General features: G+C 33.9%; 1 pseudogene across 2 annotated transcripts in view; it reads right to left on the bottom strand.

The window, feature by feature from the left end:
* Positions 1-26366, bottom strand: part of LOC118199585 (5-hydroxytryptamine receptor pseudogene) — a 598391-nt pseudogene that overhangs the window by 375729 nt on the left and 196296 nt on the right. The window contains exons 3-4 of one of the 2 annotated variants that reach the window (XR_015041204.1): positions 20568-20632; positions 8719-9144 (exon numbers count right to left, since the gene is read on the bottom strand). The product of XR_015041204.1 is annotated as a 5-hydroxytryptamine receptor pseudogene, transcript variant X2 (transcript). Of the gene's footprint in view, positions 1-8718; positions 9145-20567; positions 20633-26366 lie in introns of those variants that run through there. The other variant, XR_015041203.1, reaches the window with a different exon arrangement.

The following is a 26366-nucleotide window of genomic DNA, read 5'->3' as shown; positions in this document are numbered from 1 at the left end:
GGTTTCATCGTCAGTTTAAGAGACGCTTCATTAAAATCCAGTGTAGCTTGTGCGTCTGAAAGAAAGTCTATTCCTAGTATTAAGTGTGCTTGCAAATTCTTTACTATAAAAAACATCACCTTTACTTGTTCGTCCTTGATACGGATGTACAAAGGTACTTTACCTACGCACTTACATTGTTCTCCTTGCGCCGCTAATACTGTTGTATTATCCGCATTATATATGCGGTATTTGCGAAAATACTTTCTAAAAAAAACTTCTGCCACACAGGAACACTGCGCGCCGGTATCCAGGAGTGCGGTGGCCGGGATATTATTTACCAAGACTTCAATCTTCGGAAGAGTTAAATTTTTCACCATTACTGTATTTAACTTGTAGGAAGAGGGGTTTTCGTGGCCTTCGGATTTCCGCACCCTCTCGTCAGCAGAAATCCGTTTTAGTTTAAATTATTTTTTCTTTCGGTGCTTTCCTTCTTTCTCCACTGGCCTTGAGACTTTTTTCCTGGGTTGCTATTGAACTGTCGACGTTCGCCGGCTGTTTTTGAATGCTCGGGTTTCCTTGCCCACTGATTCGCTTTTTCTCCGTAGCCATGTGCTTGAGTTTGCTGTAGTCTTGGCGTACCAAATTGGTTTCGCTGTTGATATTGGCGTCTTCTTTCGACGGCCGCCGTTCTTCTACTTTCAAACTGGATTGCTAGCTCAAATAATTTTTCCAGTGTAGTCGGATTTCTCAATTCAATAAAGTCTTGCACTTGGGGTAGTAACCTCGGCAAAATCACTTGAATTATTTCAGGATCCGGACGGTTTCCATACAAGAGCTTGAAAACGTGAATTTTTCTTAAAATAAAGCTCGAGAGGTTTTCGATTCTTTGTTGATATATACTGAAAAGTTCTGTTTCTAATTTCGCACGATCCCTTACAACAGGGAAGGCTTTTAGTAGGGCAGTCTTGAAATTTTCGTAGGTATAGGTGGGACTTCCTGCTTGACCCAAGAGACTTCTGCCGATACATTTGAACCAGTTAAGCGCTTGGCCCCTCAAAGCGCTGGTAGCTAAGGTAACTTTTTGAAACTCGTGCACGGGGTAGAGCATGAAGTGGTCATCCAATTTTTCAAAAAAACTGGTTACCTGTGAGTTTCCATTAAACGTTGCTTCTGGTTTCATCGAAGCGCGCATGGTCTGGACAATATACCCAAATCCTTCCAGGGCGGCAGCTGGCATTTCTGGATTCTGAGCTGTTTCTGCAGGCAGCACAGGTTCTTCTTGAAACTCGGCCATGGTTATTCTTCGTCGGGCGCCACTATCAGGTTCAATGTTTCTTCTTACCTTCTTCGGAAACATACAATGACCTGACTAGAACAGAGAGCTTACTAAAGCTATGTTCACTAATTGTAGTAAGTAGACAGGATACAGACGAAGGGTATACAAAACCCTTTATTTTTTTTCTTTATATACAATGACTTCCGTACTTCGGAATACAATGACCCTCCACTCGGGGTCTAACTTAAAAGATATCAAAATAAAACTAAACTCTAATTTAACTTTAGAATAAGATTGGCCTTATAATAACAGAAAGCGTATGTAGCACAGAGACTGTGAACACTACAATACGTTTAATTTATCAAGAGGATTAAAACCTCTGGCCTGGAAGGCAAAGTAGCAACTGCGTAACTTCTAAGGTAAGCGGCCTGCTTCGAACTCACGGCTTCCTCTCTTCTGCTTGGCAAAAAGGCCACACTTAAATACTTGGCGTTCGCCAGACAACTTTGCATAAACTCCTTCACGCTTATAATTCTGGCCGGAAGTAGAAAATAAGAAGTGATAGTAAAGATTTAAAATAAAATAAACGTTAGTAAAACTTAAGATCCTTACAAGGTCACAGCGAAGTTTTCAGTCTATAGATTTCTAGTGGCTGAAACCCTTATTGGAAAGCTTTGAAAGAAGAATGAATGCCTTCGACCGACCTAATATTAAGAATTAAAATGTCAAATTCGAATGTTTCTTCGCTTTAATTGTAAAGGTTATTCATTTGAAGTCAGAGATTTTTTAAGATTTTCGGGAACTTAAAGTCAAATAATACAAAGATTTCGATAAGAGAAAAGATGTATTCAAATATTAAAATGTTTACTGCAATGAAAAAAAGATTGCATTTTAAAATACATTTTTCGGCCAGCTGAAGAGTTCTAGGAATATCGTAATGAGAATTTGAAATTGCTGATATATGAACTACGTCTACCATTGCAAAATATCGGCTTTTAAGCAAGAAAAGGGTTTTATGAGAATGTTTCATTTTTTAGATGTCATATGAGCATTCTTTCAGATAAGAGTACTCCGTTAATCGGAGTATCTATTCTCCGAGATAACATAATAAGCGGGACAATACTAATGCAATAAAATATGGCGGTGCCCCTCAATTTCTTGTAGATTAGGATTGATAGCCACAGCAATAAAATATTTTCAGGTGTTAGGCACGTTCATAAGCTGTTTTATGGCGAATGTCAATTATTACTTTTACGATTTTTCTCTTGAATTTTATGCGGCGTAAGTGTGAAGAAAGTAATGCTTAATAACAAAACTAAAAAGATGAAAAATTGTATTACCAGGGATGAGTCCAAAAGTAAATTTGTAAACTGACATGCTCAGCAAGAGCATAAAATAGTGTAGCAACTCCTCAGATGCAGCTTTAAAATGCGAATTCTTTCAGATTTGTTTAATTTTTTCCGCTTTATCTCAATTCTTTGGCATCATCATCATTATCAGAATCGGTCTCAAAATTATTGCTATTTTTAATTCATTTCGTTGCTTAAGAAACACTGTTACGCTTTCAGACTAATCATTTTACAAAGCTTTGATTATAAGAGATAAGCCGCCAAGACCAGAAAGTGGTTAATGACACTGAATACCGTACCGAAGGGCCCAGGTTAGAATCCCGGAGAAGGTAAGGCAAGACTAACTAGGTATATAAAAGACTAACTACACAAGCATTACGTTACATAGTCTGTCTGTTATTCATGGTTACGGGAACACAAAAGTATTACTAACAGCATGAGTTTATAGAATAATTTTACTGCAAGAAATTATATTTCAGCTTTGACACGTAAAAGCTTTTCGAGAATAACTTTAACATCTAAGTTACTGCATTTCTTTATTATCTCAGATTGCATTATTCCTATCCAGACATTCATTTAAATTAATTTACTGATATATATGTAAATTCAGTTCGAATCTAGTAGTTGCCGCATTCGAAGTTAAATTCTATATGGTACAAATACCCTATCCAGGTCCTTAATTTGCGTAATTGAATTCTAGGATATCTTTCCGTCTCCTTCTATGATAATGAATATAATATCTAAAGCTTGTTAAGTCTTAACACAAGCCACTCACAAATGCCATATACCGTACAAAGCCAGTTATGGAGCTTAGCAATACCTGTCTACCACAGTACAAGAGAGCTTCTAAGTATACTGTTTGGAAAATGAATCCTCAAATACTGTCACTCAGATGACTGATGATGCTATTATATGCATAATATAGTATGATCGGAAACGCTTTTAGCGCGATTAAATTCGCCAAAGAGATATGAAACGCGTGACATTTCGGAATCATCCTGAACCTTTCTGGTAGTGCAATGTGGAATTTTGGAGAAGTGCTATAATAGAAAATCTCCATTTATAATTGAAGTTATGCAAATAGTTCGAACTGGCCGTGTGAATATTTTGGACTGCTTTGCAACTGATATTTTATGCATTTAAATTTATTTACGTGATTATTTAATTGATACACAAATATATCATTTACAGACATTAGTATCAGATATTATTTAGATGCTTTTTCATTATACGCTTTGATTTTATTATTTATACCTTGAAAGAGAGTTATTTAGTATACTATAGTAAGCTTCAAATTCTTTAACAAATTGAATAATGCCGTAGAGGCTATTTTGAAGCACAGACGTGAAAAATGTGCAAAGCCCTCGTCGGGACTCGAACCCTGGATCGAATCGATTACGCGTCGAGTATGCTTCTAACATGAGAAAAAGAGGAGAAAATACCTTATATAATGCCCATTTTAAAGGGCGATTGAGGGACAAGGAGACCCAGTCTCCAAATCCTGGAGGTGATTAATTATCGTCCATTACCTTTTAATTCTGGTGCCATTGGTAGAGCTATTAGGTTATTTTGAAGTAGGAGACGTGAAAATTGTGCCGTGCCGCCGCTGGGACTCGGACCCTGGACAATGGACTCAAATACGCGTTTATTCTTCCAATTACACCATGAAGGCACGCGGACAGGAAGGAGAAAATGCGTTATAATGCTTTAAACTAAAATGATCAACTAACATATTTGTGTCCTGTCCAAAATCGAACCCTTGTTTTCAATCCCCAATGATGTGTTTTGAATAATTTTTGTAATGTTTTCGTGATTTGATTGCTGTTAACTCGTCCAGCGCACGTAGAAAACTAATGATTTTTGACTTGCTCGATGTTGATGTTAACTCGTAGAGAGCACGAACATAACTAAATGTTTTTGACTGCACAATGTTATCTCTTAGATAGTTTTTGATTACTCCTATTTTTGAAAGCATTACTTGCGAACATAATCATTAATCAGCTGAATGCGCGCACAGAACACGGATTTTTGTCTTCACGCTTCTTTTCTTTCCGCCTTTTTGAACCACATTACCTAAGATGTCGATGTTACTGTCAACTTTAGATATTACAAATGAATTAACAAAAATAACAATTAAAGTAAACAGCAACTAAAGTAGGCAGTTCTTGTTTTCAAAGTTTTTCATTTCATCTTTTAAAACTAAACCACCTTTCAGTTAAAACAAACACCAGTGTTTTGCCAAAATAAAAAGCTATAAAACATCGTATTCAATTTTAAATTGCTTTACAGATCAAACCTATCCGCAACTTCAAAACTAACAATAATTAAATTAAGCATTTTGATATTTGCCAATGTTTCCAAATACTGAGTTAGTATTTTCGTGTTAACAGTTTGTATAAACTTTCTGAATAAACATGTCAAAAGAGGGAGGAAAAAATTATTCCAAAATTCGGAACCCATTTTACAACTCCAAGCTGTAACAATTTTTACAAGTGAAGACATCTGGAGCAAATCCAAATCCAGATATCTGGGATACGCTCATCAGTTTATATCTCAAGTATAAATAATACAGCGAATATAAAATACATTTAACACTCGGTAAATTCTTTGTTTGCGTCCACAGCATATTAATTTTTACTATTGGCGTTTTTACTAAAAATACACTCTTGTACAAAAAAAAAAAAAAAAAAAAAAAAAAAAGACGCACCACGACGCACCGAGAAGATATAAAGCATATTGGACACAAATTGATATGCATACACAGGTCTTAACGGCGAATAGCTCGACATTTGAGCAGGAACGATGCCACTATTACGCGATGCTGGCAGGAATGGGTGAACCTTGGCCGCACACAACGTCAAGAAGGAAGCGGTAGGCCTAGAGAAACGACAGAACGTGAAGACTGAGCAATCGTCAAAACGGCACCCGCAGCCCCAGATGCATCATTATCATCGATTGTACGTGCAACTAGTGCTTCAGTGACCGCAAGGACCATTCATAGACGGCTCACAGAAAGGGGGCTGAGGTCACGGCCCCTTGCGCCGACTACCATTGACCTCTGTACAACGTCAAGCCCATTTGCAGTGGTGTCGGGCTCATTCGCACTGGAATGTCATTTACTGGAGTGGAATAGTCTTCAGTGATGAGTCTCGCTTTGAACTGAGCGCCGATGACAGCGAAGGCAAGTCTGGAGACGTCCCGGACAGCGGTGTGATACCAACCTGTCTTCCGGCAGATAGGCCGACAAACAGGAGTGATGGTCTGGAGTGCCATTTCATTTTATAATAGGACCCCTTTGATTGTCATCCGTCGCAACCTTACATCATAGTAGTCCGTCGACGAAGTTCTAAGGCCCGTTGTATTCTCCTTCATGTCACGCCACCCTGGGCACGCCCAGGGTGGCTTGACATGCCCACCCCCACACTGCACATGTTTCTACTGCTCGCCTTGGTGCTTGCCGAACATTACCTTGGCCAGCAAGATCGCAGGATCTCTCTCCTATTGAGCACGTTTGGAGCATTATGGGCAGGGCCCTTCAACCACCTCGGGTTGTTGACGATCTAACGGGCTAGTTGGACAGAATTTGGCACGATATCCCTCAGGAGGACATGCTCAACCTCTATCCATCGATGCCAAGCCGAATAACTGCTTGCATAAAGGCCAGGGGAGGACAAACGCATTACTGACTTTTTACTTTGTGAAGCTTTATCACTTCAATAAATCATCCAATTTTTCTCAAACTGTAATCATTTGTTTTTCTGTACATGTACATCACTTCTACCGATTTTCGTCCTATTCGGATAACTCCTTCTTGGTGCCTCGTTTTTTTCTGTCTAAGAGTGTATGTGGTTTTTTTATAAAACTTTTACACACATGGTGGTATATAACTGAATTATGTGTTTCTACATTTCACTTATACGTGAAAAATAGAAATTAATTAAATAATAAGCAGTAGGATATATAATTATGATCGCGTGTTAATGAACTAAATGGTTTAGCTTGGCTTATTTGATTATAGCAAAGCTTTCGAGGGCTACCTGCCTAAAGGGAGGAATGCTTTTGTGGGAAGGGGAAACTGGCTCGTATACACATTACACATGAGAAAAACCAAGAAAAAGACCATGCAGACAGCCGTTCGTGGGATTTGAACATCGGAACGAACTAGCGATAAGTCCCAAATTCATTAACAAATCTAATAATACAGTATTCAAAGACTTTACCACTTGGCCGCTGGTGGACCATATTAAAATGGCCAAAATTATGTAATCGTAGATCCGCGAATGTGGCGCAGCACTCAAAATATACTAATGCGCCGCTTCGTATAAATACAAAATTGATGAAATTGGAAGCCCATATAATATTAAATTCGAAAATGAGATTTTCCGGAATGAATTTTAATGACTGTAATTTCAAATGCGTTACATATTCGTCTTATAGAACAAATTAATGTAGTAAATGTTATAAAGAAAAGAATATTTCTAAATCAAAATGATCACAGTTTAATATTAAAAACTGCAGCTTAATTCTGTTGCAGATATTCTGTCTGGATTGAAACATCAAAAGGACACACAATACTAATTATTTTGGTTTATATATATATGTATGTGCGTAATAATTCCGGGAGTATACAAGAGGAATTAGATTTCCGTCATTATGGCTGAGGGTGAATGCTTACAGATGAAAACAACAAAACATGAACTTGACGAATTTCCAGTCTTTCCACGCATATAAAATCATGTTCACAGATGTTTATCCGATCATAATGATATCCGAGATATTTCTGTGATTCAATCATAATGAAATATGATAAATTGCCATGTGCATTGTTTCTTAAAATTAAGACGCAGACATTTTAGATGGAGCAGCAGAGCAGCGGGGATATTTTAGCAGTGGTGGAAGCTAGGAAAAGAATGACGTAATTAACTAGCTAGAGTATTTATACCAAGTTTGATGTACAAGTACAGCTAATCTATGATTGGTTAGTTAGACTTAGCGTTACATAAAATAGAAAAATCTCAAATTTGGGAAACAGATGAATTTAGGGGGAGAGCACGAGATCTAGAATGTTAATTTTGAGCTCGCCAATTATTTTTAAAAGCAGTCATCGTATTTTCTTATATCTTACATACTCTCATCCCTTCAAAAGTAAGGTCGGGAGAGCAGGCAGGCAAAAAAAGATTAGCGAAGCAAGAGAGAGTTTACTATACGAGGAAAGAAACATAAAAGAGCACCAAGGACATAGCCGGTAGTTTTGCCTAAGCCCCGTCATTATTCATGACCATTCTCAAACATAGTTTATGTAGCTCAAACAAATAATTTACAATTATTGCAATAACAATGTAATTTCTAAATAAACTAAATAATAAATTAAGACAAAAAATACTATAATTTTAAAATTACTTTAGACCTTTTAAAAAATGTCCAATGTCGTTTTTGAATGTTGAATGAAACATTTCTAAACTCTGTCGACTACAATAATTCCACCAGGTAAATGTTCAAAGTTCACTAAAAGTTTTTCAAAGTAAATGTTCACATGTTTTTCATAAAGTAAGTGATCACTAAAAGTCTGTCAAATTTTCGTTGATAAACATATTTCCATTCTAAAATGTATTGAATTGTAAACTATCATATAACTTTCATATTCAGTAAAAATATAACTTTCATATTTAGTACAATGTAATTTTCATATTTAGTTAAAATCATATTTAATGAAATGAACTTTAATATTCACTGATGTATAATATTCAATTGAACGTATATTAAATTAATAAGTTCTTATTGAGGATACACAAACAAAAATTCAATATACAATATAATAATATGATGCAATGTTACAAAATAAAATAACACTTTCACGATTCATTTGGCATGTCCTCTGCAATAAAACCAGCTTACTAACTTTCTAGTGGTTGGGGAATGCTTAAGTATAATACATAAAAAAACCTCTGTTCCTTAAACAAGGTAACTGGTTTTTTGCATTGTACAATTGTCAAAATTTCTCCCGTTTTTCTTTTTAAAATCTTTCATATCACTTAATAATAATGCAATATTATACAAAATTAAAACTGAAATTTAAGAATATGAAACATATATGAAACATATATAGGGTGAGAAATATGTTTATTATGGGCATCAGAAATCAAGAAATAAGAACAAAAACATACAAAGATCATCATAAAAAGGCGTTCAAAATTACGATGCAGATCTCACATATTCGGTGCATGGAAGATCTGGATGTTGTGGAAAATACCGGGCGTGCCCCGGACTTCCTCAGAAGCTGCCCGGATGTGTGCAACAAGTTCCTCAGTATTGTTTTAACATGAGATTCGTACACTATTTACCGCAGGACGTACCCCCGCAGGAAGTAGTCAGTGCAAGTGAGGTCTGGCGATCTTGCTGGACTATGCACAGGACATCACCTACTACCGCTCCAGGAAGCCGTTTTCGTCCATGCATTGCTATCTGATTTGCCACTGTCTTAGTGTACTTTATTTCTTGTAGCCGATTGAAACACCTTGCAATATAATCAAAATAGAACTACAACAGAGAAAAATCAAACAAACGTTAGTAAAGCTCACCGAAGCTTAAGCAACAATATTTACGGGTTCCGCTAAATGATGAAAGGATGTAAATGATTAATTATCATAAAAATAATTAATAATCATGAATAAAAGAATTTCCACTGCCATGAATTTTACACATTAACGTTTATGAACCAAATATTTTCATGAAATTATAGTATAAATATGGTTTAAAAACGGAGTGATCTCCTTCCTAGGTCAATATTATTTTTATTCGTTTGATTACGGGAAAAGAGGATTCAGACCCTATCAAGAGCGTGAGCGCCATTATGACGTTTTCCAGGATGGAAGAGGGACTAGTTTTCCCCTCCACTTCGGAAGTCCCAGTAGCGAGGACTTATTTTTTGGGGGGGAATAACGTGAGTGGGATGTGTTGTAAAGAGAGAACCCGAACTAATTTTCAAATTATGACATAATTTCGATTTTGTTTTCTTATGTTGAATATTAAGGTAGTATACAATAAGCCAGATGTAACGAGATAGGGCGGAATGATATTTGCGAATGAGAATACCTATGAACGCCATCGCCTTCTTATTGATTTAGACAATTTGATTTCCTAAGGAAAAATGACAAGATAAATAGCTTCTACACATACGAAAACTGAATTTTTAGATATATACTACATAAAACCTTTATATTAGAGCAGTAGTTTTCACAATATGCCAAGGGCACAAAGAATAATTATTAAAGTTAAATACTTTTATGTAGATTGGATGCTCGCCTCAATGTGATGAACATTTTGGGAATTTCGAACTTCTGGTTCAGAGGATTATTGAAATCATTACTGGTTATTAAAATCAAAGCAGGGGGTTAAAGATGATTTTTAAAAAGAAGCATACCAAGTGGCACACTGGACACCTGAAAATAATAAAGCGTAAATTAAATGATGTTGGAATTTGCATTCCTCTCGTTTGCGCCTGCGCTGAGCGAAGTGAACTATTAATCAGTAGTAGAATCCTTCCGAAGGAGAGAGAACGAGTGTGTGGTGTCGACTGTGTGTCCTCCCGATTTCTGCTGAAGACTGTGTGTTCTTCTGATGGTGGTGAAGGCTGTGACCTTCCTGATATGACTATCCGGAGTTTTTGTCGACGTGGCCAGTAATCGTGATTTTCTCGAGCGTGATGCAGCAATGAAGCCCTAACATGGAATATCGCAGTGGAAGACTACATTGTAATAGGAATGTAGCCCTAGTATTCCGAATACGTTTTCTACAACGCTAAGTACTTGCCTGTCTGAACGAACTGTTAAGCAGACTCAAATCATGTTGTACCAGTCAAGTACATCCGTATGTTATCCATCGTATGACTTCACTAACGTGTCATAGTCTGGCACGATATGTTCATCTATTTTGTTAACTTAAGGGAAATCACTGATTAAATCTTACGTTTTCAACTTAGTGCAATTTGTACCTCTTCAGCAGAGAACCTCGCTTCTACACGAGCTACTGCGTTTAACTCTCAAGGCCCCTTTAAAGAACAAAAATTTCAAAAACAACAAATGGCACATTAATCGAAAACTATTCGCCATCCCTAGCCTAGATTAGTAAGTGGCTACTCGTTATATGCACATCACCCACAAAATTAATTCCGAAACGCCCTTCTTCTAGCTTGTTCTCCGCGATTTGACCCCGGATTGAATTACCAACATTCTGTGAATTTAACTAGTGTCACTGGTTGGCATATGAATACTATGACTGAGGATTTAACATGCATGCATAAGAGTACATTAAAATTTAACGGGACTCATACACCTTAAACCCCTCATGATCATCGAATATGGGACTGTTGCAAGAATTGAGATATTTTATTTATTTTAAAAGCAATTACTTTCAACTTTTTACAGCTGACTACATAATATAGCTGCTTTGGAAACTAGTAACCAGAAAGTTTGTGTTGCCACAAATATTTTTGTAATTTAATACTCTTTGTGACAAAATATTTCGCCATGTTTCCACCTTGCACGCATGATATTTTAAAAATGGCTAAGGGTACATACTTGAAATTGGATGGAATTCTTTATGTGGGCACTATTTTCTAACTGAACCAACAATCTGATGAACATTTTAATGCTGAAAAATTTTATGGACAAAACCATTACAAATTTTTTTAATAAAATACATTTTATAAACTCAACTCAAAATAAAATAAAAGTTTAACATGAATTTTTAGAATTTTAGGTTCACAGTAGTTTCCAAATGTTATAAAAGCTATATATTAAATATGAAATTAAATTAAGAAACAAAATGTTTTAAACTGTGTGCGCAAGTTGGAAACACGATGAAAAATGTTGTCACAAAGCGGATTAAATAATAAAAATATTTGTGGCAACACAAACTTTCTGATTACTATTTCAGAAAGCAGCTACATTATGTAGTCAGCTGTAAAAAGTTGGTAGTAATTGCTTTTAAAATAAATAAGTTATCCCAATTCTTGCAACAGTCACCTATTCGAACATCTTATAGGTTTTAAGGTGTATGAGTCCCCTTAAAGCAGTTGTATAGAAAAACAAGATTTAGCAACTGAATAAATCCCAAAGTTCACATGTTATTTATTAAACAGCACTTTATGCAAAAATTCCTAAATTTCCCAAAATTCTCATAAAGCTTTCGTGTATAGTTGAAAAAATAATCTGAATTAACATTTAAGTTTAATGTTTCTTTTAACAGATAAGTTGCAGAAATTTCAACATCTATCAAAATTTTCAAGGAGCGTTTTGCGGTGTGAAAGTACAAATGTATGATATATTTTCTCATGGCGAAATTAAGATAAAGGAAATTTATATTTTTTTTTTCAAAATCTACCAGTTAACAATATGCTCACACCCATGTCAAAAAATTCCTATTAATTCCATAAATATCTTATCTTTCAGAAAAATTAAAATCATGCCAAAATACAAATTTTAAAATGTACTTGTATTTACTATTTAAATAAAGAGTAAATAATTGGATTCTGAGCGAAACTGAAATATTCTTCCATAACTGCTGGACATCTTCATATCATTTATCCTACCTCGTAAAATAAATAAATCCTTCATTACACTCTTTTAAGCAAAATTTAATTTTAAATGAAGTATTTTTGGAAATTTTGTGAAATTCACTTTTTGTAAAAACCAAATTATTCTTAAAACACTGTTCAGAGTCGCTTAAAAAATTTAAACATAAACATGAGACTTAAATTGCTTAACAGAATTTAAGAACGTTGCTGACGGGTTTCAACATAATAACAGCCCACCAGCGGCCGAACGGTAAAGTCGCTGAACACTGGTAGTTCGGTACGAGTTTCGAATCCCGCGAACGGGCATGGCTGAATGGGCAGTTTCGTGGTTTTCCCCATGTGTACCGTGTATGCAAGCCAGTTCCTTTAGACAGTCCTCCACGAAGACATCCCTCCCCGTGGTCAGATAGCCCTAGTGTGCTTTGCCGTAATTAAATAAACCAAACCAACATAATAAAATAAAACAGTTTTCTCGTTTAAAATATTTGATCTTGTTTTTATACCATTGAGAATAATTTTGCATTTGAAGTAACTTAATATTTTAAAAAATTCACTAAAATATAACTTTGACACAATTAAAAAAAACTCTTGTGTTTTATCGCTAACTGTCTCTAGAAATTTAATAACTAAACAACGAAACACCTTATTAAAATGTAGCATACTTTCAGAAGAAAAAAAGCCTATTTAACACTGAAACAGTAATCCTTTCGTAATTGCATCGAAGAATTAATTATTATTTTTGTACGTTTTACGTACTCTTATTTATATTAGTTATTAAGTATTTCTTAATCTTTTGCAGAGAAAGTTTAGTCTTTTTGATATATTCACATACAGGGCAGCAGGATATTCGATAAAATATGGTCAATTTGACAATTAACAGAAATGCTGTCTTATTCACAATTCTTCTTCAGTATTATCTAACTACTTACAATAAGACAACTTTCTTCTATATGAAAACATAACAGAGACAATACCATACTTTAACAAAATTATGAAATGAGACAAAAAGTGGTACAGAGAAAAGAAGGAAGTTTTAAAGGGGGACAAATGGATTTAAGCTTGCCGCATAAATCTCAAAAGCGATATCAACAAATCAACAACAACATCAACAATCAGTATTCAAATTTAGAATAAACTAATGCCATATTTATGTACATTCCTAGAAATTTTCTGATAAATTAACGTAGTCATTGAATTTGTAGGATGATCATTTTGTTGAAAACTACTGAAGCGGTTTATATTAACGCAATTAATGACGGGATCATGTTCTGAGGTACAGTAGATATGTGATACTGACCTAAAGTCTAATTCACGTTAACTGCGAGGACACTGGAGAACTTCCCACAACGACAAGCATTCTCGCAAACTCTGGAAAGCCGTAAGATCTGGTGAATGTGCTGGTCAAGGAATGCAACTAGCCGGTTTGTTATGAATTACCCTGTAAGCAATATTTGGTATGCCTGGAAAATACTTTAGGAAACGGGCTGAAACACATTTTAGGAGTTATTTATATTAATTAAGCAGTTAATTTTTGCTCTGTATCTGTATTGTCACATCTCTCGTTCCATTTTCCTGCCAGAATGCAAATTAGCTCACGTTTATTTAAGTGAGGGTTTGAGATTTTTATGGACAGATCATGTTCTGCCAACTGAAGGCCACGTTGCTAGCTGGTATTTTAAGATAAAAGTTCCTGTGATCAACGTCACTTTATTCTTGCTGATAGAATTTTCACACCGGTGTAAACTTAAAAACCAACTATCGCGTTTAAATTATTTTACATAAACTTTGGCTAATATAGATACTCCTCTTGCTTTCTTTAAGGTGCATGAATTTATGTTCAACCTACTAAAGTGTCTGGTCAGTTTAAAATTGATGATGTGTTTCTTGATCATAATGACCGCGTCCCTAGAAATTTATGGGCAATGGTAGGCTAATAGAAACTTATCCTGGCAGAGAAGGTTAAGTTCGCTTCCGTCTCATAAAAACTCAAACAGGTAACTTAAACCAGTGCAATTGCTCTATAACCTTGATGTATATAATTTTTAGCAAGTGCAGTTGCTGTGTAATCTTGAATTGTATAATTATTAGTAATGGGAAACTGTGTAATAATTTGCTCTTCTTGTGCTGCATATGTATCATGTTCTTGTGCTGCATATGTATTACTTTTTATTACAAGTGATTTTGAAATTTTATAATTATCGAGAATTTTGATTTCAGTATACTTGATTCGTGTTCCGTATTTAGTAACTAATTTTATAAATTGCTTTCATGTATTGAACATTACTTGGTTGTACTTGCAATTTGAAACTATTTAAATGGTGTTTAAAATGCTGTAGTTTTTTTATTAATATTGATTGATTATGTATTCAGTTTGAAGTTTCCACAGGTGGGGAGTGTTGAAATACAGAAAGGAAATAACATTGTTTTGAAGCGGAATGAATGAAAAAAAATTGGTTCAGAGTATATTGAAAGGCTAACATTATCTAATGTAGTAATGAGAAGAGAACTACGTATCAGTTCACTATGCAATACAATTTCTGTGAAAGGTGGTTCCATCTTATAATAGGACAAATATATTATATATTGTGTATAAAAAGATAATTAAGTGTCTAAGATAAAGAAAGAAACAACTGATGCTGTGTTACTTGGATGAACCCCAACGATATATTACATGTTAAAGATAAAATAAAAAAAAATTGTAAGGTAACTTGTAACATTATAACAGTTATTTTTAATTTTAATTTATTTATATTACAAACATTTATTATATAACACAAACAACATTACAATAAAGAATGTTTTCCAAGAAACATATTTGTAAATATGTTTCTTGGAAAACATTCTTTATTTTCCATAGTTTTTAAGTACATTTCGTACAAGTTTGAATAGATATGACTCCGCAAATTCTAATTTAAGTTTTTATTATCTTATAAGCCGTCAAAGTAACGAAAAGACTTTGAAAGTTATTTTCGAATTATATCAGGCGCAACCCATTTTGAAGTTTTAATAAATTGAATTGATAATAACCTTTGTTGCTATCGTTGATCCGATTAACTGCATAATCGGATGCGCAGATGTTAAATTAAAACTTATCGATCCATTTCCTTTTAGCGAAAATTAAGAAACAAGTTTTTTTTTAATCGTACGATTCAAAAGGATTTTTTCCAATTGATTTTTTTAAAATTTTCATTTCACGAAAAGATAAATTTATTTCAGCTTGATTTTTTGAAGGAAAGTTTTTAAGTAGTTTAATTGTCAAATTATATGTAATTCTTTAAACTAATTGAAGATTCTTTATTTGGGCTATACTTAAAAGTAAAAACATAGAAATGTGACACAAACAACACATAAATGGGAAAACTTAATATCATCATTAAAACTCCCAGTAAACTTACCGATATATTAAATGTTAAAGATAAAATGAAAATCTTGTGAGGTATATGTTAATTTTATAACAGTTATTTTTAATTTTGGAACCCTTTCCTTTCAATTTTTCTTTCTCATTTAGAACTTTGTTCTAAGTGAGAAAAAAAATTTGTTTTGTTCACTCTTTCTGTTTCCTACTTTTGTTTTCTCTTAGGTTTTATAATTTCGTGGAATGCAAATGAGTTAGATCAGTTGATACAATCGATCATTTCACTGAGTTCATAATTCAATTGATCAATTGTTTACAATAACCTTATTTAAAATCAGTCACTTGAGCATAACCTGAATATTTTGCATTTAAAAACAATAATTTTAACAGTTATTGATCATTATTTTAAGCATATTAATTATAAATTGAAAGCTTTGAACTAATTGAAGGTTCTTTTATTTTAACGATATATGATACGATATCAGAAAATTGCTCAATGTTTTAGAGTATTAAAATATGAATGTTGTCGTTATTTTTGTCATATTTCTAGCAGTAATATATCTGTCTAATCTGTTTCCACTTAATTAAGTATTATATATATGTCTAATCTATTTCTGCTTAATTAGATGAGAATTAGTTTAACAAATTAAAACGAGATTTCAATCGGCTTGTTTCATTCATACGAGAGAACAAAAAGTTAGTAAAACTATGTTATTGTACTAACCAGTCCTTCGATAATAGTTACAGAATTTATTAAAAGGCCAAATATTTGTAATAATGTGAAAGACCATTTAAGCAATCGAATTTCAAAGCATAGCACTTGTTATAACTGATAACCGCTGATATAGGTTACATTCTTAGAGAAATCATAATTGTTAAAATATCGGTAAATGAAACAGTTTTATAATGTTTCCTTTACCGAACGTAAACGTTAAGCACGGTTAGCAATTTTCGAAAGCGTAGTTGAATTTGAGGGACTGAAAATCGCTGTGGATGACAAAGGCAGTATGGAAATATCATATGTTGCAGACAATCATGATTAACTGCCCGAAGGTACGCAGAAAGACGCCAACATTCGGAAGAATTTGAGTAGGTTAATACGATACGAAGATTTGATAACTTTGGTAGGATAAATGTTTACGATATTCAGTTTCCTAATGTTAAAAGAATATTAATGAGAGATAGTAAGCGTTGTCTATCGGACGCGATGAAACAGGCCAGCCAAAAAATATGTCGTTCTTTTCTTTAGCGTTGATAAGAGAATGATTTCTTGAATGTTGAAAATATTCCCAACAACTTGACCAAGGACCTCTGCTGTTCGATCAAGTAATACTACCCTTTCTGAAGATAAGCATAATGCTATAGTAGCGAAGCGGAATCAACGAACGAGCTTCATAAATGTTACATTCATAGTTGCAATGTCACTTGGTAAGCCAGTATTTACCAGTACTGTGAGAAGGCTTCACATGAAGGACTGTACCCCCGACTATCGAGTTCTTGTGTTCCACTGATCTTCTAGCCCAGAGAAGCAAGATCGAAGTCTTGCCATCAGCATTTCAACTGAAGTGTTAGATTGGCGCACAGCGCTGTTCGTGGGCGAGTCCAAACTGGCCGAGATTCAAGCGATAAGAATGTAAAGTTGTGAAGAGAACAAGGCGCACAGAATCAGGCCCAGAATTTCATTAGATATCACGCATTCAGAGGCGGTAGCATCATTGTGTGGGCTGGAATTTCAATGGGATAACGCAACCAGCTACACATTTTTAAAGTTCTGTGACGGCTGTGAGGGGTCGGGATAAAGTCGTAACCTCCACTATGTGACTCTATACTGAATGCTGAAGCAGTTGGCCCTGAGTTTCTCTTTGTGGATAACACTACCATCTTCATCAAGCAAACATCATTAAGGAGAACCTAAAGTGTGCAGTTTTCAAATGGACTGGCCACCGTATTCTTCTGATCTCATTGTAAATCTTTGGGATGCTCCTGGCTGTGCTCCCTTTGCACATTTACCTCCTTTATCTATTCATAGGTATGGCAGATGAATTTGCAGTGATTGCTCACCTCATTGAAAGCATGGTCAATTGTTATAAAAGTTGTGTGAAGTCCACATCACTTATTAACGTAAGTTTTGTTTGTTTCTATCTTTAACTCAAATGTGATGGCATCACATAATTTACCAAAATGAAATATTGCTTTAATTTTTATATACAACACTTGTCTTGTTTCATGAATAAACACGTTTGCTATCGTCATGTGTAATTCGGTGTTATTTTTCATTTTTTGTTCATTTTACCGTCCCATGTTTAACATTTGGAAGTCAGAGTACAAATCAATGGATAGTCAATAACATGCATTACCGTTACCAGGACGTTAGTCTGCAATAACACAAATTAAGTTGCATTTCAGATTCGGAAAAAAATGAAATGAGTTTACAGTGAAATTCTATTAAGCAATCACTTGAGTAATATATCAATCTTCTTATTCGCGCCATATTTCGAAACGTTCCAAAATCTTTGAGTTCATTTTTTATATCTATGCAAAAGAAAATTCAGCTTACTTAATCATTGTGAGTTCATACGTTTAATCTAATGCTATTTTTCTTTCTAACAAAATCGTTAAGGTTTCAAAGCATATTCATACACACATTTCAACAGTATATAAACCAACGCTAAAATCCACAATTCGCTATCCTCTCCCTTCTATACGCAGTCTATTTAGTATTCTGTACAGATCTAAAGTAAGAGCTAAGAAAAGAAATACTGAAATATGTGAAAATACGTCAACAAGCTGTCTGCTGTGATTGCAGCTTGCGGAAAAGAGCAGTTTATCTGTCAGACATTTAAAATTTTTAGAAACCCAAGTTGTAATTTTAATAAAATATTTAGCGTGATACAAATTTCTGTTAACGTTAACAAACACACTGCCGTATTGCGTAAGTTCTGTGATTTGTATAGTTAATTTCTAAGTTTAAATATAACCTTTTTTCTTTAGCTGCAAGTGCTAAAATCTGTCTTTTCTTTTGCTTTTGAAAAAAAAAAAAAAAAAAAAAAAAAAAAGAAACTTTCTATTTAGCCTTCGAAACTAGCTAAACTATAAAAAAAAACTATAAATTCATGAAAATTACGCTGATTCTTTTTGTTGTGGTATTTTTAACAATTCCTTTTCAATGTGCCTTTCAGTTAATATTGATTTAAACTTATTCATTTATTTAGGATATGAAATAGAATTTTATTTTCTTAAAATAATTATTTGCGCACACATTTTTATTAAATTCGCAATTTCAGAAAGATCTATTTAGATTAGATATGTTGGTTAAAAATGCATGAGTTTAGGTAAAAAATACGCAGTTTGCAACTAAATTACATATTTATAGATAATTTGGTACTACTACGTTACTACTCGGCGCTGAGCAGGCTCCCGATCAGGGTACCACACGGAATTTTCAAATAATTTCGTACTAAAATATAAATGAAAATATCTAAAGCAGTGGTCTCAAAAACAAACTTCACGCGGGTAGAATGTTATGCCTGAAAATATCTGGCGGGCCAGAACATTTTTATTAACAATATTTTTTTAAAAAACGTAATAACACAAAACAAAATAAAAATAAATTAAAATAACTTTAAATTTCGATTACCTATTGAAACATACATAAGCAATAATAAAAATAACACAAGAGAAAATTTAAAGTTTTTGTTTCATGATTTAATAGAAGCCTAAACGTTGGTAACAATGCAAGCTATTTTTATTGGTCACACTTTCTGATTCAAACGCATTGATAGTTAAGCATTAAATTTTTAGAATAACATTTTTTCAGGTAATTCCATTATGTTGAATTAACTACTCAATAATTGACTTTTGACTGACTACTCAATAATAACCGAAATTTTGCGAAAAAGGAAATTTCAGAATACTCAAGAATACTCAAGCACCAGCAGCACCAGAATACTCAAGCGACAGAATGCTCTAGCACCACCAGCTGTCAGCTAGCAAACTAAATATATTAACTGAAACAACGGGGAAAATTCTCCCACAAGCGTACAGCGACAAAGACAAAGATCCAACCTGTTCTTTTTTTTCCAGTAGCAGTTAAGAAAGTAAGCTCAGTTCATATCTATATATTTATAAACACCATATTTCCAACAAATGCATAATAAAAATTATCGCGGGCGGCATGAAATTTCTTTAGCGGTTGCATGCTGCCCGCGAGCCGTGACAAATGTATGAGACTTTTTCGAGGTAATTGTTTTATAAAAAGCATAGTTATCAAAGCTTAAAACTTCTTTCAAGCTATTTTCTACTTTTAAGAATACCTTCCTCGTAAATTATATGAACCTTTTACTGGAGAGCCTACAGTTAAAATATAATAACCCTCTTTAATTTCCCTTCGGGCTAAGTAGAAAGGATGCCTATTGCCAATGGAAAAGACTTTTGACAAATCAAGTGAAATACGCTGAAACCCGTATGGATGCCGTGATAAGAAACTATTGTGTGTCTGAGTTCAGAAGATGATCTCTATTCTCTAAACCATGTATGAATTATTCAAGTGCAGGGAAGACGCTGTGGAGAGAATCGGCATCGAATTTCAAACTCGAGGAATGTTTGTAGTGCATATTTACTTACATTACATATTACATGACAAATGTTTATTTTTAATATTTTCCTGAATAAACAGACTTTCCTGACAAGGAAAACATACATTTTTGCATCTCTCTCTGATTTGTGAACAGGAAAACACTGGTATGTGGAAGATATTGTTGATTTTACTTTATATTATTATTACGATATTATTTTGACAGAGTGAACTCGGGATTCATTATTTTATTTACTACTAAATTGAAATTAACTTTTAATTAGATTTTAGGTTAAATTAGCATTCTGAGAAAGTCATAAATTTGCTGCATTTAGTTTATTTCAGCTTATAAATCGAGCTCGAAAAGACAAAATATACAAAACATTAAAAAACTTATTTTGAATTTGGACCAGTTTATTAAAGAAACACTTGAAAAATAAGTTACCTTTGCTACTTACTAATATAAGTATTCTTTAAACACACGAAGTCGTGGATTATACGATGATGTCTGCAAGTTCATAACCTATAACATGTAAAAATAATTAAAAAACAACATTTCAACAGTCGGAAATCATAAGGAGCAAACAGAATAAATTGATAATATAAAGCGACAATATTAGGATTCAAAGATTGTCTACGTAACTTCGAAAACAAAAATTTAAAGATTTTTTAAGTAATATTAAAAGTTTTTTTAGATGCTAATTTGTTAGCATAGCATATATAACAGATAATAATGTCTGTTTAGTCTTTGATATATCTCGTTTAATGAATCAGAAACATAGAAGTTAATTCGGGATGCCCTTCATCGAACCTCAGAATATAACATTCATAATTAATTCATAAACTGAAGAGCATGTATCGCATTTCTAATAAATTAATTTAAACGTTATAATGACAAACATTTGAATTCCTGTCTGCCATCAGAGAAGATAATTGTGTAATTTAAGAGTTATTCTCTTTTAGAAAACTAAATACAATAAATTATTCTTTATAATGCAAATTAGTATGATGATCAGTTTGTTTAGTGTCTCTTTATAATTAATTCCAGATAATTTCTAAAATAGTTTTCACTATTTTTACGATCTCCTACATTGTTAAAGGTCGCTTTAAAGAATTTGTCTCATATCTTTTCAATCACTCTAAGAATACTATCAGCAAAATATTGGAAACGCAATAGTCTTTTCGAAGACTGCTCACGTTTCACAGCTTCAATAAATTAACCAACATATTCCTCAGTTAAAGTTCCCAAACTGATTTAAAACAAAAGGTTGAGAGTGCGGTTTAGAATGACTAATCGGAAAATCTGCGAAATGCTGAATGACGTTTCTTTAAAATTTTCTCAAAGGCGTTTCAAAATTTTTTAATTAAATTTTAAACATATAATATTCTTGTTTCTTCCGACCTTTCTTCTCAAGGACCCTTTGCCTACCATCGGCCGAGCTGTAATGTCCCTGAACATTGGTAGCTCGGTCCAAGGTTCGATTTCCGCGAACGGGCTAGCCGCATGGGCGTTTTCGTGATTTTCAAATGTATAACATGTATACGTGCCCGTCGGACTACGTAAATGAAATAAATAAATAAAATAACAAACAAACAGCGTTGTTAATTATCAACTAATGGTTCATATCATATTGTATTTCATTAGTCAGCTTCAACTGAAACATCACACTGCGACCATCCTGAAATTTTCGAGCTGACTAAGCCAGCCGTTGTACACTTCGTGGGTATACCTGAGACTCGTAGATTTCAATATTTCTTCAAAAATATTCAATTGGCGTATTTCAGAATGCTATTTGCAATTTTTAGAGTTTAATTATATAATCATGTTGTTAATTATATAATCATAAATATGGACTTTATGCGATTATTTTGAAGGAAAAGGTAAGGGGGACTGACGTAATGAACGTTTTTCTTTGTGGCTTATCCCACCGGATCGACAATAACCTCAGATCAGGTCTCTGATATGAGAATAAGCTCTCGAAATTCATCGTGGCAAAGGATGAAGTTCACGCCTATTTTTGGCAAGCGCCTTGAGCACTGTATAAGTGACAGTACAACTCTGCTGAGTTCAGCCCCTAGCTTTGAAGGAGAGTACCTTAGGGAACGGATACATACTTATTTGAACGGATATATACTTATTTGCAAATATACTATTTGCAAATAAGTATATATTTTCATTAGTAATGGCGAGGGTCTCCCAACCCTCTTCCCTTACCATCGACCTCTGTAGAGAACTTTCGGCTAGCCGCATATTTAGAATGTCATCATTCCACAGAGACACTATACATTTACAAACATCCATGCTTTCTCGAACACGGGCCCTTCGCTACGACAGTCAGCGCTGTTAGTTGGGCGGCACATTTTTGCAATTTTTGCTTGCGACATACGTATTCAAATGGTAATTTCTATAACGGATGCGTAATATGAAAAATTTGTCACCTAATGTATACATTCAGCAAGATATAATGAATGAACAATTTTCTGTAATGAATTCTCCAGCATGCATGTTTAATGAAGTCACCAGCATGCATGCTATGATACTGCACGACAGGACGCATTTAATAACTTTAATTGTATTTGAAAGCTGTCATATCGTAATATTTTTTCAATACAAACTCAAGAAAAGAATCGCAGTGCTTATTAAGAGTTTTGTGCATTATCTAAATGGAAATAAATCTCTGAAAAAGAGCAATATAATCAACATATTCCCTCTTACTCGCGCAAATAAAAATTTAAAATAACTGTACAAAATATTTTTGTTCTAGCTTTAAGGATTTTCTTCAGATTTTTATTGTTAATTTCAGCACATTAAATTGAAATTGCTATTGAAATGGATAGAAATAATGGAAATTTCTTTCTTAAAAAATGAAAGTACCAGGGCTGATTAAAGCGTTTTACGCATGGATATATATAAATTCCAATATTATACAGGGTGTATCAGTACAGCGTTGACGAATTTCCAGGGGATATAGAGTACACCTAGACGATGGGAAATCACATAGGAATGCTTGGTCGCAAACACTTTCCTGGCGCGATAGTGAGGACACAAAAAGCAAAAGGAAGGACGCAGACAGTGAAACAAAACATGTTTTATTTATGTTTAGTACAGAAGAAACCTACAAATAAGAACAAAAACAAGCAACGATTGTCATTAAAGAAGGGGTTCGAAATTACGACCCCAGACCGTAATGCAGGCCTCACATCTCCGCATGGAAGATCTGCATCACGGATGGAAGGTGCATGACGCGCAGTTCCTGCATCACGGTCCGTGTCGTAATTTTGAACACATTCTTTGATGATGATGTCTCTTTATGTTGTTATTTCTTTGTTTTTAATGTACCCCGAATAATAAACATGTTTTCTCACCCCGATTGTGTCCTTTCTTCCTTAACGTTTGTGTCGTCACTATCGAGTCAGGAAAGCTTTTCTGACCATGCATTCCTATATGATTTCCCATCATCTCGGTGTACTCTATCTTTCCTGAAAGTTTGTCAACGCCGTTCAACAACTGTTTTGTACGCTGTACTGTAAAGTTTGTCAACGTTAATACATTATGTACTTTACACTCATATTGTTATGTATTCAGATTAATTTGATTCGTTCTATACACTTTTATTTACTACGTAACCTTTTCATTTGAGGTGTTAATAATTATTTGTTTAATATTAGTTTCCTTTATTTTTGAAAATTTCTTAGTTTACTTTCTTCTTTAATTTTAACTTATCTCGGTTTAAACAGACATACGTCTTAAGAAATTTTTGAGCATTATTTATATTTAAAAATACAAATTATTGATTTAGCTGTCTGAAACCTACATACAGTGTACAGTAAAATTTGATTTTCTCATGCACTTATACTTGTCAACAAATGTTAATTAGTTGAGTATTATTATTTGTAAATAAGTATATATTTTCATTATAAACGGCAAGGATTTTTCTAGCTTTCAAAATCTACTTTTTTACTGAGGGTTTTAGAGGCCGGCGTAAAGGGTAAAACTCTTTATATTGTTGTTCCCGCGTGATCTTGGTTCCATCGCTGAACCTTTCCTGAACCACTTGTAGAAACCATTCTCGGAGACACCAAGTTTTTTCAGCAGTCTAAGTTCCACCATCTGATTATTCACGCTATATACACTTCCTTAATAACGAGTTTTTTTTCTTCTCTTCCCAGCAACCACTGCTTCTGATTACTTCGTTCAGAAGAATATTCTCTTACTAAAGAATAATTGTAACAATGTAGCAAATCCTTTCTTTTGCTTTAATAATCTTAGCTACGTACTACTCTATCTCCCAAGAGTTAACTCTGTCTGATATGCTGTTTTTTTTTTCATCTGAAGACCCTTAAGAAAATTAATTTCTTGACTTATATAAATGAGTTATTTTATTTGTTCCTCCCTCCACCTACTCTGTTGGTAACCCCATTGTATATTTGTATGAATTCCTTGAGAACACAACACAGTGTTGTTTAAAGGGTTCAAGTTTTGAAGGGTTTCAAGAATCACTACAAAACAATATATTAGGTTTTGTGAAGATCTTCGTGACAAAATCTATAGTTAGATAATCATGCCAGATTGGTAATAGCAATTACGAGGATCTACGTCTTATGACTAGACGGTATGACATATAAGTATTATGACTAGACGGCAGAGATGCAATTGAACTCTGCGTAAATTTGATAGCAATAATGAAATATTTGCAAATATACAGTAAGTATACGGAGAGGAATCGCTGAGCCGTTCTTTAGTATTTTTGTTGCACAGGCATTTAAAGTGATTTAAAAGCGTGTTCAGACAAATAATTCACTGTGTTTGCAGATACCAATATTACCAAAACCTTCGGGAAGATAATTAATGGCGATTATTATTCAAGCTTACTGAAAACCGATTTAAGTTCAATTAAAAATAAAAAGTAACAGTTTTTGTATAAGATAAGTGTACTGCATCTTCTAACATTTCATTTTTTATTATTTTTAGACGAAATCAATATATTTTCTATATTTTGCTATTGCTGATGTTTGTATGACAGCAATACTGAAAGTGAAATACTACTCGTAATTCTAAAGCTTTCTTATCTCTTGGTCCTACACATAATTAAGAACCTGCAATTCAATTGCCATCTGCTAGTGAACTTAAATGCCACTGCTAGTGAAGTCTACTACAAATAATCGAATAATCAAAACCACAATCTGCGGTCCAGATCAGACAATGGATTGGCTGCATAGGCGACTTCTCGCCTTTCTTTCCTCGCGTTCAAGTTTACGTCAGAAAGTACTCTACGAAGACACCCTGCTTTAGATATATAGCCCTCGTGTGCTTCTAATATCCAAAAACTTTAAAAGCTTAAATCCATAATATTCATCATCTATATAAGCATCTTCCCAGTGATACAGCTTTTTGAAATTGATATATTGCTTTATAATTTTCCTTACGTTTCGCTTTGCAGAGCAGCAATTTAAATGATACTGAGAAGGAAACATCACATCATGCAAGGTATCGATTAGTCACTGTTTATTTAAATTCTCAATTAAATGTTAAGGACAATGCCTCCGCAATAACAAACGATGGACACACTGTCCACCTACACTCCATGTTTAAGGACGCTCGGAGTAATCTCGAATAATGTTTAGTTCGCGTATGTAAGGGTTTCGAAACTCTGATTCAATATCAAATGACAAAAGAACTAAGTTCAGTTCAGAACAGAAAAGACTTTTTATAAGAAACAGAAAAACTTTGGAGGTAAAAGCTTTCGTCTCTAAAAACTTGGGGACGTTTAAAAATGTTCTATAATCTTTTTAAAATTATTTTGTTTTTACTTGTAATGAACTAACTCGCGTGACATCTCGAAGTCGCGTTTATTCAGTGCTAAATAAAGCTAGAAAGTAATCTGTAACAGATACATTATTCGTTTTTACCATAAACCTGAAATACATAAGTCGATAATACAATCAGTTTTAGTTTTTGTAATGGAAATATTATTGTTTGCGCCTATAAAATGTTTTAAATGTATTTAGATATACCGAAGAAAGTTCTGAATACGGAATGCTTGATCATCATTTTTTATTATCTATCTTTGCATTTACTACATCATCTTGTAAATGATTAATTGTATCACAGACATATCAACAACCGTAATGATGGATATACCATGGTTACTGACATGCGTATAATAAGGTCTGAAGGAAACGATAAACTCTCAGTCATTTATTAGCAGACATATGTTGTTCTTTGCACAGTGATAACTGCAGTCTGCCATCATTAA

The sequence above is a fragment of the Stegodyphus dumicola genome, chromosome 5, assembly GCF_044657685.1.
Source record: "Stegodyphus dumicola isolate Sdum_Otavi_A_Nest chromosome 5, ASM4465768v1".
NCBI lineage: Eukaryota > Metazoa > Arthropoda > Arachnida > Araneae > Eresidae > Stegodyphus > Stegodyphus dumicola.
Note: the sequence above shows the minus strand (reverse complement) of the source record. Positions and strands in the feature narration are given on the sequence as shown.